Source organism: Triticum dicoccoides, chromosome 5B (genome assembly GCF_002162155.2).
Source record: "Triticum dicoccoides isolate Atlit2015 ecotype Zavitan chromosome 5B, WEW_v2.0, whole genome shotgun sequence".
NCBI lineage: Eukaryota > Viridiplantae > Streptophyta > Magnoliopsida > Poales > Poaceae > Triticum > Triticum dicoccoides.
In genome coordinates, this window is record NC_041389.1 from 305,276,633 (window position 1) to 305,289,579 (window position 12,947).

Consider the following 12,947-nt stretch of genomic DNA (forward strand, 5'->3'; position numbering starts at 1 on the left):
TTTGGTAGGGAACGTGCCACCTTTGGGGACGAAACAATACCCGTTGCCTGTTATTGCTTTCAAATTTTTTCTAGTGTCAACATAGAACAACAGGAGTGTTGTGTTAAATTATGGAATTTTTCGGGGTTCATTTGGACATTTTTATATATTAACTGGGTTTTCTAGGCATTTTATGTGCATAATTCAAATTTGAACCACATGCACATGCTCTCACTACTGGAATCAGGGAATTTGCCGTCTGCCAATTCTTTGCCGTCAGCTAGCGGAATGACAAAGAAGGTCTTTGCCATCAGCTACCAAGAAGCTGACGGCAAACAAATGGCAGACGACAAAGAAGGTCTTTGCCATCTGCCATTTTTTTGTCGTCCGCTGGCTGACGGCAAAGAAGGAGGTGACATCCACTAACGAAAAAACTAACGACCACTTTCTTTACCGTCTGCTAACGGATGGCAAAGAGCCCGAAAGCAGACGGCAAAGAAAATAACCTAACGTATCTAACGGCCGCCCCCGGCACACACCCAGCCATGACCCACACAGCCTCGGGCCCCACCCACGATGCACACACGCCCAACCCACGCGCACACCCACCCACATTGGATCCAATCTCTCTCGTCTTCCTCGATCCCCTTTCTCCACCCCACGCCGCCGCTAGATTTCGGCGATCCCCGCCATTCCCCACCGTCCAGCTCTCCTCCCCGAGGTCACCTCTCCCTGCTCACCATCTCCACCGACCGGTTTCTCTCCTCGCCCAGGAGATTCCCGCCTCCTCGCCGCCAAGGCCGCCGCCGCCTGCCGCCTCGAGCGGCGCCGCCTCCTCCTCGAGCACCGCGCCATAGACCTCGCCTCCCGCGCCCTCGCCGCCCGCGCTGACATCAATGCCACCCACGCGCGCCGCCTCGCCGTCGCCCGCGACATCAGCTCGACCAACGGCGAGATCGAGGACGCGCGGCAGAAGGCGGAGGAGTGGGACCGCTTCTATGAGTCCAAGAGGAAAGAGATGGAGGAGTTCCGACCGTCGTCTCCACAGCCTCCATCCACCCCGGCCGCAGCCACTTCTCAACCCCACGAGCAGCCTCCTGGCCTAGTTCCTCATCACCGTTCTCCTCCCGGTCCCTGTCCACCTCCGCCTCCACCTTGTGGTCCCAGAGGCGACGATTCCCCGTCGCCTCGGCCGCTGTAGAGCTCTGCGAGGCCGCCGCGGGTGGTGGAGACTCCGTCCGCGTCATCAAGACACCGCAGCCCAACTCAAGTGTTAGCCCCAACTTTGCTCAATTAACTACCTCTCTGGTTGTATATGAGTTGGAGAGTCGCGTAATTCTGTAATATGGGATGTTGTCTTAGTTTCTGTGCAATGAGTAGACTAGATTAGGGGATAAACTGATGAATTGATGCTTGATTCTGATGGTCGTGGTGTGCTGCTTTGCAGGTTAAGTTTAGCGTGGAGGTGCCTCCCTTGATATGCCAGGAGTGCTACCAAACAACTCTTCTCGAGTACTCAAAGCGTTTTGAGGTACCATTTCTATGCTAAAACCTGTATCAAATGAAGAACATTGGAATTCGTGAGGACAAACATTATGCAAAGAGTTACAAAGCACATCCAGGAATGTGGGCTTATGCCAAAGCTTAACGAGTACACGTTCAGTAATCATGAACTGCAGATACAGAGTTCCGGGCGATGTCACAGCGGGAGCTCGTCAGGAAGTGCAGAGGCTCAAGGCCTCTGTGTCTCACCTGCAGACAGCCCTGCAGGAGCTGCAGAGCAGCGGGTTGCACTCGGAAGACGCCGGGATTGGGGCTGCGGAAGCTAGGAAGGCCGACCTCATGGATAAGAAGGCCAAGCTGGACGAGACCCTGGCTGCAGCCCGCCAGTTCAGAGCACTGCTTCGGCAGTAGCTCCAGAAAGCCTTCACGTCACAGGTTAGGGATCAAAAGGCAGCACAGAACTGACTAGTTATGTGGTACAAGCAAAACGACATTCATTAGCTAGCTCATCAATCGCTTCGGATTAAGGATGCAATGCAAGTGTGGCGGGCTAGTGGACAGTAACATAGTAGTACAAATGTAGTGTTACTTTTAGGCAAATGTTGAGCAAATTTTGAACTAATGGATGAGTTTCATGGGACGAAGCGGGCTGCCACTTGCACTCCTCCTACTGATGAAACGAACTTCAAATGACTCTACATGCAGATACATGCTTTTTATTTCAGTCTTGTTTAGAGGAGGCCCCGGTAGTGTCGAGCTGCTGTTGCTGCGGGCACAGCGACGTCGGCGTGGTCGGGATGGTCGCAGCCCTTCAAAATTCTCAACGGCGGCGTCTCGGCGCTGATGGCAGAGTCGACGGCGAGCATCGGCGGGTACAGGTTCAGATCATCCATGAATTGGTAGTTATTGGTCATATTTAGTTGTATTTGGCAATGGATATTTGCTCATACAGAATTTTGATAATCAACTAGGAATTACAATTAGAATCAAAGCAATGCTACTTGTACTCCTTTTATGAAAAAAGGCTACTCGTAGGACCCTTGTAGGAGACCATCCTCAAGATCGACGAGAAGATGAGGTCTGGACCCTTGTAGGAGACCATCCTCAAGCAGCGCTAGATGTAACTTGACTGCTTCAAACCCAATCCGTGCTTGCTCCTCTTAATCAACTAGATTATATTAATTAATACTAGCTACTGAACTTCTTGGATTATGTTACCAATTTTGATGATGGGTGTCCAGCTATTATATTAGTAATTTGATTTTGGTAGTACCGTTGAATTTGGTTGCTGCTATTCATTTATGTATGTGAAGGAGTTTGATAATGTGCTCTTTTTTTGTTTGCAAAATGAAGGACGCTGCATCCAGGTAGTTGGAATAGTTAGTCCTTTCTATCAATGGTAGTAGCATTTTTCACTGTTGAGTGTGAGGGAATTTGATGATCATCTACTTTTGCCTATCATCTACTTCTGATGTTTTCCATGAAAGTGACACGTGATCTTCCTTTGTTTTTCTTTTAGCTGATAGTATGATAACTGCTTGCTTGGCAGAAGTTATGGTTGTGCTGTTTCTTAGGTAAATAAAGAAACTGAGATTTAGTTTGATTTAGAGCGCCTTTTGTTGTACCACAGTTCCTTCTCTTAGAGCTGTACTTGTACAACAGGTTTTGGATTGGGAGGGGAAAATGCTCTTCCTTCAGTCTCCGTTGAAGTCAAACCCATCCATGCAAAATATGTACTGTAGTACAATTAATGTAGATGAATATATATGCCTTGCAGTTTTATCGTGCATGCCATTCAAGTAACTTGCTCTTGTCCATGCAGATGGAGTAGGAGGACGAGCAGCAGCAGCAAATCAGCCTGATGATGACGGGGTGCGGAAGGCAATGGTGATCATGCTGATGGCATGAAGAAGGCGAATGACCACAACCTGGACCTTTTGGCATTTAGAGATGGCAAACACAGGCGGCGCGGAGACAACAACCTGGACCACCCACCTCCCTTGCCTTTTTAATTTTGGTTGTGGTGGTTGCATCACCGTCGCGGTCGCAAATCAGTATGTAGTGTGCTTGTGGAGTTGGGTCTGGACTGCAGTGTCCATCCAGTAGGTTAGGTGTTGTTGCTACTAGATCCCATGATGCTCACCTAAGTTTTGTGTTATGTGGAGGCCAACCTTTGTGATCTTATTTGTCGACACTTGTGTGATCTCGTCTTACTTTGTGATACAAGTTGTACAATATATATGTTTTTATGGATGATCTTGTGATGTTCTTTTTTTCCTGTGGTCTGTGTTAGATATTTGTGATATATGCATGGGCTATACATATGAATATGAATTGTTGAACATACTGTAAATCAATGACAGAGATGGCAAAGAAGGAGATTTGCCGTCCGTGCATCTGGACACTTTACCTACAGCCGCGGACGGCAAAGGCCTGCCGTGTAGTGACGTCCAGCTGACATCATTCGGCGGACGGCAAAGACCGGACAAATTTTGCCGTCAGCGGCGGACGGCAAAGGCTGCCGTTAGCCACCTAACGGACTAAAGGCGTAATTATTGCTGTCTGCTTTCTTTGCCTTCAATTGCTGATGGCAAAGGCCCCTTTGCCGTCAGCCGCCGAAAGCAGACGGCAAAGTAGCTCTTTGCCGATCCTTACTTTGTCGGAGCCTTTTGCTGTCCGCGGCAAACGGCAAAGACCTTTGCCGTCCGCCGTTCCTGCCTTTGCTGTCTGCCGTGGCAGATGGCAAAGTAGCTAATTCATGTAGTGTCTAGTGCATATAAATTGGTTAAAAAATCAAATATGTGTCCTTGGGTGCATGCTTAGGTCCCATGCAAGAAATGGGAATGAATTTTAAACACCGGGGCACTATTGACTGCCGGCAAAACGTTGAGATACTTTGTTTTTATATTCTAGTAAATCCAAAACTCATCTGAAATTCATGAACCTTGGCATGCTATCATGGAAAGACACCCGACATGCTATCGTAATTTTCATGTCCATTTTGAGAGAAGGCACACTCGAATAACAATCAACAAAGTCATTTTGAAACAACTAGCTACCACTCTAACATCGCAAACATTTTGGATAGAACACCCGTATGTACACTGACAACTTCCCCAGTAAGCCAAGGAAAACTGTGCCGAGCAGGATTTGTGCAACTCTTCATCGCAAACGTTTTAGATAGAACACCTGTATGCAAAGTGAGAGCTATGGTCTTTCGTAGTAAGCCAAGGGAAAATTCACTGCGCAGGATTTGTGCATCTCTTCAACGCAAACGGATCAGATTGAATAAGGTATGCAAAGCGAGACTTCGGCGCTAAGCCAAGAGAAAATTTGGCAAGCAGGATTTCTACCTCCCTTCAACGCAAACAGTTTTTTCGGATGACCCATATGCAACCACGTACAGACAATTTGGTAAGATTTGCATCTGTCATATTGGGTATATTGCCATTTGTCAAACTGGAAAGATTGACATTTGTTGATCTAGTAACATTGACATTTGTCAATCCTTGTAACACTACGATTTGTCAAAATATGCAGCTAAAAATAACTAGCAGTATCTAATTTTTGCAACTAAAATTCAGTAATTAAGCATAGATTTCATTCATAGATTAAGCAGTCGTGCTTAAATTATACAAAAAGTTTTGCTATATGCATATATATGGTTGCTCGTTCTTATTCGCCGCAGCGCGCTCTGCTCGCGTTCGTTGGCGCGCTCTGCTCGCGTCTGTCGGCGCGCTCGGGTTGTGGACATCTTTTCCTTGCGTGTTCAACTGCTATATGCATATATGGTTGCTCGTCGTTGAGGCAACCGCGGAGCGCTCTGCTCGTGTCCCTCCGCGCGAGCTCTGCCAGCAGTTGGGCCTGCGCACGATCACGTCGGGGGCCCCATATGCATGCGGTTACACCGTGCGCGTTGCCACGCGATGCAATTATGTGCGGCATGATGGAGTTACGCACTGCGAATTAGAACTGCCATCAGGGCGTGCCGATCGATATTCTAGGTCGTCCGGCCTCCCCTTTAATTCCCGCGGCCATTATAACCTTAGTCTCTTCAACGTTTCGATTGCGCCCCACAACACAACAAGCACACTGATACGTCTTCGTCGTATCTATAATTTTTGATTTTTTTCATGCCAATATTATTCAACTTTTACATACTTTTGGCAACTTTTTATATGATTTATTTGGACTAACTTACTTATCCAGTGCCCAGTGCCAGTTCCTGTTTGTTGCCTATTTTTGTATCGTAGAAAATCCATAACAAACGAAGTCCAAACGTGATGCAACTCCATCGAGAATTGTTTTGGAATATTTGCGACTTTTGGGAGTTGCAATCACCGCAAACGGAGGCCCACATGGATCACGATACACCAGGGCGCGCCCAAGGCCCCTGGCGCATGGTGGTGGCTTGTCCTCACCTCGTACATCGGTTGGAGCTATACTTTGGGCGCAAGGAAGCTTATATCAGGAAAAAATCGTGTAAAAAGATCAACGCAATCGGAGTTATGGATCTCCGGGAATATAAGAAACGATTTTCGGCCAGATCTGGAGAGCGCGAAATAGAAGAGAACAGAGAGGGAGATCCAATCTCGGAGGTGCTCCTGCCCCTCCGCCACCATGGAGGCCATGGATCAGAGGGGGAACTCTCCTTCCATCTAGGGGGGAGGCCAAGGAAGAAGAATAAGGAGGGGGGCTCTCTTGCCCTCTCTCCCGATGGCGCCGAAATGCCGTCGGGGCTAGGATCATGACGGCGATCTTCATCAACAATCTTGCTACCGTCATCACCAACTCTCTCCCTGTCTACGCAGCAGTGTAACACCTCTTCTCCCCGCTGTAATCTCTACTTAAACATGGTGCTCAACTCCATATATTATTTCCCAATGATCTATGGTTATCCTATGATGTTTGAGTAGATCTGTTTTGTCCTATGGGTTAATCATGATCTTGGTTGGTATGATTGTATATTTTATTTATGGTGTTGTCCTACGATGCCCTCCGTTCTCGCTCAAACGTGAGGGGCCCCCGCTGTAGGGTGTTGCAATATGTTCATGTTGCTTATGGTGGGTTGCGAGAGTGACAGAAGCTTAAACCGGAGTAGGTGGGTCATGGCGTATGGGAGTAAAGAGGACTTGATACTTAATGCTATGGTTGGGTTTCACGACCTTAATGATCTTTAGTAGTCACGGATGCTTGCTAGAGTTCCAATCATAAGTGCATATGATCCAAGTAGAGAAAGTATGTTAGCTCATGCCTCTCCCTCATATAAAATTGCAAGAATGATTACCGATACTTGTTATCAATTACCTATGGACAAATGACATTCTCATTGACAGAAGCTACCTACTTTTAGTTCCTTGCATTTTATCCATAGTTTTATTCTCGCAAAGTACTCGTAGTTTTATTCTTGCAAAATAGTTTCATACTTGTTCTAGATAAAGCAAACGTCAAGTGTGCGTAGAGTTGTATCGGTAGTCGAGCTCCTCGTTGGGTTCGACACTCTTATTTATGAAAGAAGTCTACAAATGATCCCCTATACTTGTGGGTTATAAAGACCTTTTTCTGGCGCCGTTTCCAGGGAGTTATAGCATGGGGTGAATATTCTCGTGTGTGCTTATTTGCTTTATCACTAAGTAGTTTTTATTTTTTGTTCTAAGTTGTTCTCTATCTTTAGTTATGGATATGGAACACGAAACACAAAAAAAATTAGTGGTACTTGCTACTCATGGAGATGGGGAACCTCCTAAAACCCTCGATGATCGTTATGTGAAAGATATTATGCACTACTCTGATAATCCTGAGAAAACCCCATTCAACCTGATAATGGGAGTAACGTTGGATCAACTTGAATACTTTAGGGATTATCGCTTGACTTATAAAGGGAAATTTTTATGGGATCAAATTCATATGTTGCATTGGTATGCTAGACAATATGTTTGAGATATGATTATACTTGTTGCTGTAGGATGAATGCTCCACATCTTCCCTTTTCATGCAAATTTAATGCTAATGAAACCTTAGCTTCTTATTCTAATGGTATATACGATTATTATGATGTGGAACAAATAGAAGAATTTGTTGCTTTTAAGGGTTCTTATGAAATTGAATCTTTGTTTAAAAACTTTGAAGATTTTGATGATTTAGTTTATAGACCTGAAATTTTTTCCATCCTTAAATATTGTTATGATAATTACAAATCCAATTCCGATATTGATGCATTTATTGAGAGGGTCTCCGTTGTCCAAGAAGAGACTAATATTTTGCAGGAGTCTATGGAAGAAGGAATTGATGAAACTGTGAGCTCATTGGATGAAAAAGATGATGAGGAGAGTGAAGAACAAAAGGAGGAAGAGTGGATTAGCTACCCGTGCCCACCTTCTAATGAGAGTAACTCTTCAACTCATACATTGTTTAATGTCCCTTCGTTCTTACCGAAGGACGAATGCCATGATGCTTTCTATACTTGTGGCCAAGATGCCAATATGAATTATGCTATTGGAGATGAATTTGCTATTGTTCCTAATGTTAAACATGAAATTGTTGCTATTGCACCCACACATGATAGTCCTATTATCTTTTTGAATTCTCCAACTACACTATATCGGAGGAGTTTGCACTTGTTAAGGATTATATTGATGGATTGCCTTTTACCGTTGCACATGATAATTTTGATGAATATAATATGCATGTGCTTGCCGCTCCTACTTTCAATTATTATGAGAGAGGAACTACATCTCTGCCTCTCTATGTTTCCAACACGATAAAATTGCAAGAAACTACTTATGATATGTACTAGCCTTTACTTGATGTGTATGAATTGTTCTTGTATGACATGGCGATGCATAGGAAGAGAGTTAGACTTCGTCATTGCTTGATATATGTTGCTTTGTGCTCACTACTAAATGCCAAATCATTGTTAATTACAATTGGCTTTGATATACCTTGGGATCATGGTGGATCCATTACTTGAGCACTTTATGCCTAGCTTAATGGCTTTAAAGAAAGCGCTGCCACGGAGACAACCCGAAAGTTTTAGAGATTCATTTATTTTTGCTGAGTGCTTTTATAAAGTTAAAAAAAAGAGGGGAACCCAAAACTTTTCAAAAAGGAAAGTGAAAGTGAGTGAGACAAGCATTGTTGAAGTGGGGGAGCTCCTTGAACTTTGTTCATGCTCACGAAAACTTTGTGAATCTTAATTACAGAAACTTTTCAACAAAACATAATTATCCCCTTGTACAATTCCATTGTATTATAAAAATTATGTGCCAAGATTTGCCTTTAGGATGGGTAGATTGCTTGTTGGTTTGTGCGGTACAAAAGAGAAACTTTGGCTGTAGTGCACAATTTTACATTTTTTATTGGAAAGTCAAATGGTTCTGAAACCTTTTGTACTGTCTTCCTATACAAAATTTTTATTTTTCCTAATTTTATCAGAATTTTTAGAGTTATGTAAGTATGCTGGATGTTAAAATCTTTACAGACTGTCCTGTTTTCATAGATTGCTGTTATAGCTTCGTTACTTGCGTATGTTTGAATTCTTGTTGAAGCCTCCTTGCTTGGGGCCATAGAATTGTGATAGAATACAGTGGGTGATGTTTTCTATAATTATACAATAATGTTGCAGCAGTACATGATGGGATTTCATTGCCATTTTCACTAACCCCGCCACTAAAAGTTCGTTTAAGTTTTGTGTGGATGAAGTGTTCGAAGATTGAGGAGGTCTCGATATGAGGAGAAGGAGGAGAGGCAAGAGCTCAAGCTTGGGGATTCCCAAGGCACACCAAGTAAATATTCAAGGAGACTCAAGCGTCTAAGCTTGGGGATGCCCCGGAAGGCATCCCATCTTTCTTCAACAAGTATCGGTATGTTCTCGGATTCATTTCGTTCATATGATATGTGCAAATCTTGGAGCGTCTTTTGCATTTAGTTTTCACTTTGCTTTTATGCACCATACTGGTATGAGATAGTACATGGTTGATTTCTAGAATGCTCATTGCACTTCACTTATATCTTTTGAGTATGGCTTTATAGAATGCCTCATGTGCTTCACTTATATCATTTGAAGTGTGGATTGCTTGTTTCTCTTCACATAGAAAACCGATGTTCGTAGAATGCTCTTTTGCTTCACTTATATTTGTTAGAGCATGGTCTTTTGTAGAAAGAATTGGACTCCCATGCTTCACTTATATCTATTTAGAGAGACAAATGGAATTGGTCAATTGCATGGTTAGTCACAGAATCCTACATAAAACTTATGGATCACTGAATATGATATGTTTGATTCCTTGCAATAGTTTTGCGATATAGAGATGGAATATGTGGGAAATACTAGTAAATGGTTGTGGTTTGTAAGAATATTGGTGTTAAGGTTTGTGATTCCCGAAGGATGCACGTATAGTCTCTCGTTATGCTATGGAAGTTGGAGCGCAACGTATCCTTGATTGTCTTCCTTATGAGTGGCGGTCAGGGATGAGCGATGGTCTTTTCCTACCAATCTATCCCCCTAGGGGCATGCGTAGTAGTAATTTGCTTCGAGGGCTAATAAACTTTTTCAATAAGTATATGAGTTCTTTATGACTAATGTGAGTCCATGGATTATACCCACTCTTACCTTTCCGCAATTTGCTAGCATCTACGGTACCGTGCATTGCCCTTTCTCACCTCGAGAGTCGGTGCAAACTTTTTCGGTGCATCCAAACCCTGTGATATGATACGCTCTATCACACATAAGCCTTATTATATCTTCCTCAAAACAGCCACCATACCTACCTATTATGTCTTTTCCATGGCCATTCCGAGATATATTGCCATGAAACTTCCATCGCTTCCTGTTGATGACTTGAGCATTCATTGTCATATTGCTTTGCATGATCATATAGCTGACATATTAGTTGTGGCTCAGCCACCGTGCATCATTTTTCATACATGTTACGTTGGATCATCTATCAAAGGCATTCATATAGAGTCATATTTTGTCATAGGTATCGAGTTGTAATTTTTATTTCTTTTGAGTTATAAGTAAATAGAAGTGTGATGATCATCATTTTTATAGTAGTGCCCCAGTGAGAAAAGGATGATGGAGACTATGATTCCCCCACAAGTCGAGATGAGACTCCGGACAATGAGAGAAAGAAAAAAAGAGAAAAAGAAAAAAAATAAAAAAAGAAGAAGAAAAAGAAAGAAAAGAAAAAGGAAAAATAAATGAAGAGAGAAGGGGCGTTGTTAGTATCATTTACCCCACTTGTGCTTCAAAGTAGCACCATGTTTTTCATATGGAGAGTCTCATATGTTGTCCCTTTCATATACTAGTGGGAATATTTCATTATAGGATTAGATGCACACCCACTTGGTTTTCATATGGAGCTTTCATACACTTATAGCTCTTAGTGCATTCGTTGCATGGCAATCCCTACTCCTCACGTTGATATCAATTGATGGGCATCTCCATAGCATGTGGTTATCCGCGTCGATGTGAGACTTTCTTGCTTTTTTGTCTTCTTTATATTTACCCCTATCATCATACTCTATCCCACCCGTAGTGCTATATCCATGGCTTGCGTTCATGTATTGCGTGAGGTTGAAAAAGCTGAAGCGTGTTAAAAAGTATGAACCAATTGCTTGGCTTGTCATCGGGGTTGTACATGATTTATACTTTGTGTTAAGAAGACAGAGCATGACAAGACTATATGATTTTGTAGGGATAGCTTTCTTTAGCGTTGATATTCTGAAAGACATGATTGTTTATTGGGATGCCTGAGTATTGATGTCTTTATGTCAAATTATAGACTATTGCTTTGAATCACTTATGTCTTAATATTCATGCCATGACTAGACATATGATCAAGTTTACGTTAGGTAGCATTCCACATCAAAAATTATCTTTTTTATCATTTACCTGCTCGAGGACAAGCAGGAATTAAGCTTGGGGATGCTGATACGTCTCCGCCGTATCTATAATTTTTGATTGTTTCATGCCAATATTATTCAACTTTTACATACTTTTGGCAACTTTTTATATGACTTATGGACTAACTTACTTATCCAGTGCCCAGTGCCAGTTCCTGTTTGTTGCCTGTTTTTGTATCGCAGAAAATCCATATCAAACGAAGTCCAAACGTGATGCAACTCCACGGAGAATTATTTTGGAATATTTGTGATTTTTGGGAGTTGGAATCACCGCAAATAGAGGCCCACATGGACCACGATACACCAGGGCACGCCCAAGGCCCCTGGCGCGTGGTGGTGGGTTGTGCTCACCTCGTACGTTGGTTGGAGCTGTATTTCGGGTGCAAGGAAGCTTATTTCAGGAAAAAATCATGTAAAAAGAATAGCGCAATTAGAGTTACGGATCTCCAGGAATATAAGAAACGGTTTTGGGCCAGATCTGGAGAGCGCGAAACAGAAGAGAACAGAGAGGGAGATCCAATCTCAGAGGGGCTCATGCCCCTCCGCCACCATGGAGGCCATGGACCAGAGGGGGAACTCTCCTCCCATCTAGGGGGGAGGCCAAGGAAGAAGAAGAAGAAGGAGGGGGGCTCTCTTGCCCTCTCTCCCGGTGGCGCCAGAACGCCGCCGGGGCTAGGATCATGACGACAATCTTCATCAACAATCTTGCTACCGTCATCACCAACTCTCTCCCCCTCTATGCGGCAGTGTAACACCTCTTCTCCCCGCTGTAATCTCTACTTAAACATGGTGCTCAACTCCATATATTATTTCCCAATGATCTATGGTTATCCTATGATGTTTGAGTAGATCCGTTTTGTCCTATGGGTTAATCGTGATCTTGGTTGGTACGATTGTATATTTTATTTATGGTGTTGTCCTACGATGCCCTCCATTCTCGCGCAAACGTGAGGGGCCCCCGCTCTAGGGTGTTGCAATATGTTCATGGTTTGCTTATGGTGGATTGCGAGAGTGACAAAAGCTTAAACCCGAGTAGGTGGGTCATGGCGTATGGTAGTAAAGAGGACTTGATACTTAATGCTATGGTTGGGTTTCACGACCTTAATGATCTTTAGTAGTTGCGGATGCTTGCTAGAGTGCCAATCATAGTGGATATGATCCAAGTAGAGAAAGTATGTTAGCTCATGCCTCTCCCTCATATAAAATTGCAAGAATGATTACCGGTACTTGTTATCGATTGCCTAGGGACAAATGACTTTCTCATTGACAAAAGCTACCTACTTTTAGTTCCTTGCATTTTATCCATAGTTTTATTCTCGCAAAGTACTCGTAGTTTTATTCTTGCAAAATGGTTTCATAATTGTTCTAGGTAAAGTAAACATCAAGTGTGCGTAGAGTTGTATCGTTGGTTGATAGAACTTGAGGGGATATTTGTTCTGCCTTTAGCTCGTCGTTGGGTTCGACACTCTTATTTATCGAAGAAGGCTACAAACGATCCCCTATACTTGTGGGTTATCACACACCCATGACGACACATAGATAGGGGATGTCTAGCGGCG

At 43.4% G+C, this 12,947-nt stretch overlaps 1 long non-coding RNA gene across 3 annotated transcripts; it reads left to right on the forward strand.

Annotated features, from left to right (window-relative positions):
- The first annotated feature begins 562 nt into the window (after positions 1-562).
- On the forward strand, positions 563-3,751 carry LOC119308592. 3 transcript variants are annotated; one of them, XR_005150186.1, is made up of 5 exons: positions 563-1,251; positions 1,427-1,510; positions 1,643-1,917; positions 2,188-2,360; positions 3,305-3,751. It is a non-coding gene; the product is annotated as an uncharacterized LOC119308592 (long non-coding RNA). The 3 variants fall into 3 exon arrangements; XR_005150185.1 differs by having other exon boundaries at positions 1,643-2,360; XR_005150187.1 differs by having other exon boundaries at positions 1,643-2,354.
- Positions 3,752-12,947: the final 9,196 nt, after the last annotated feature.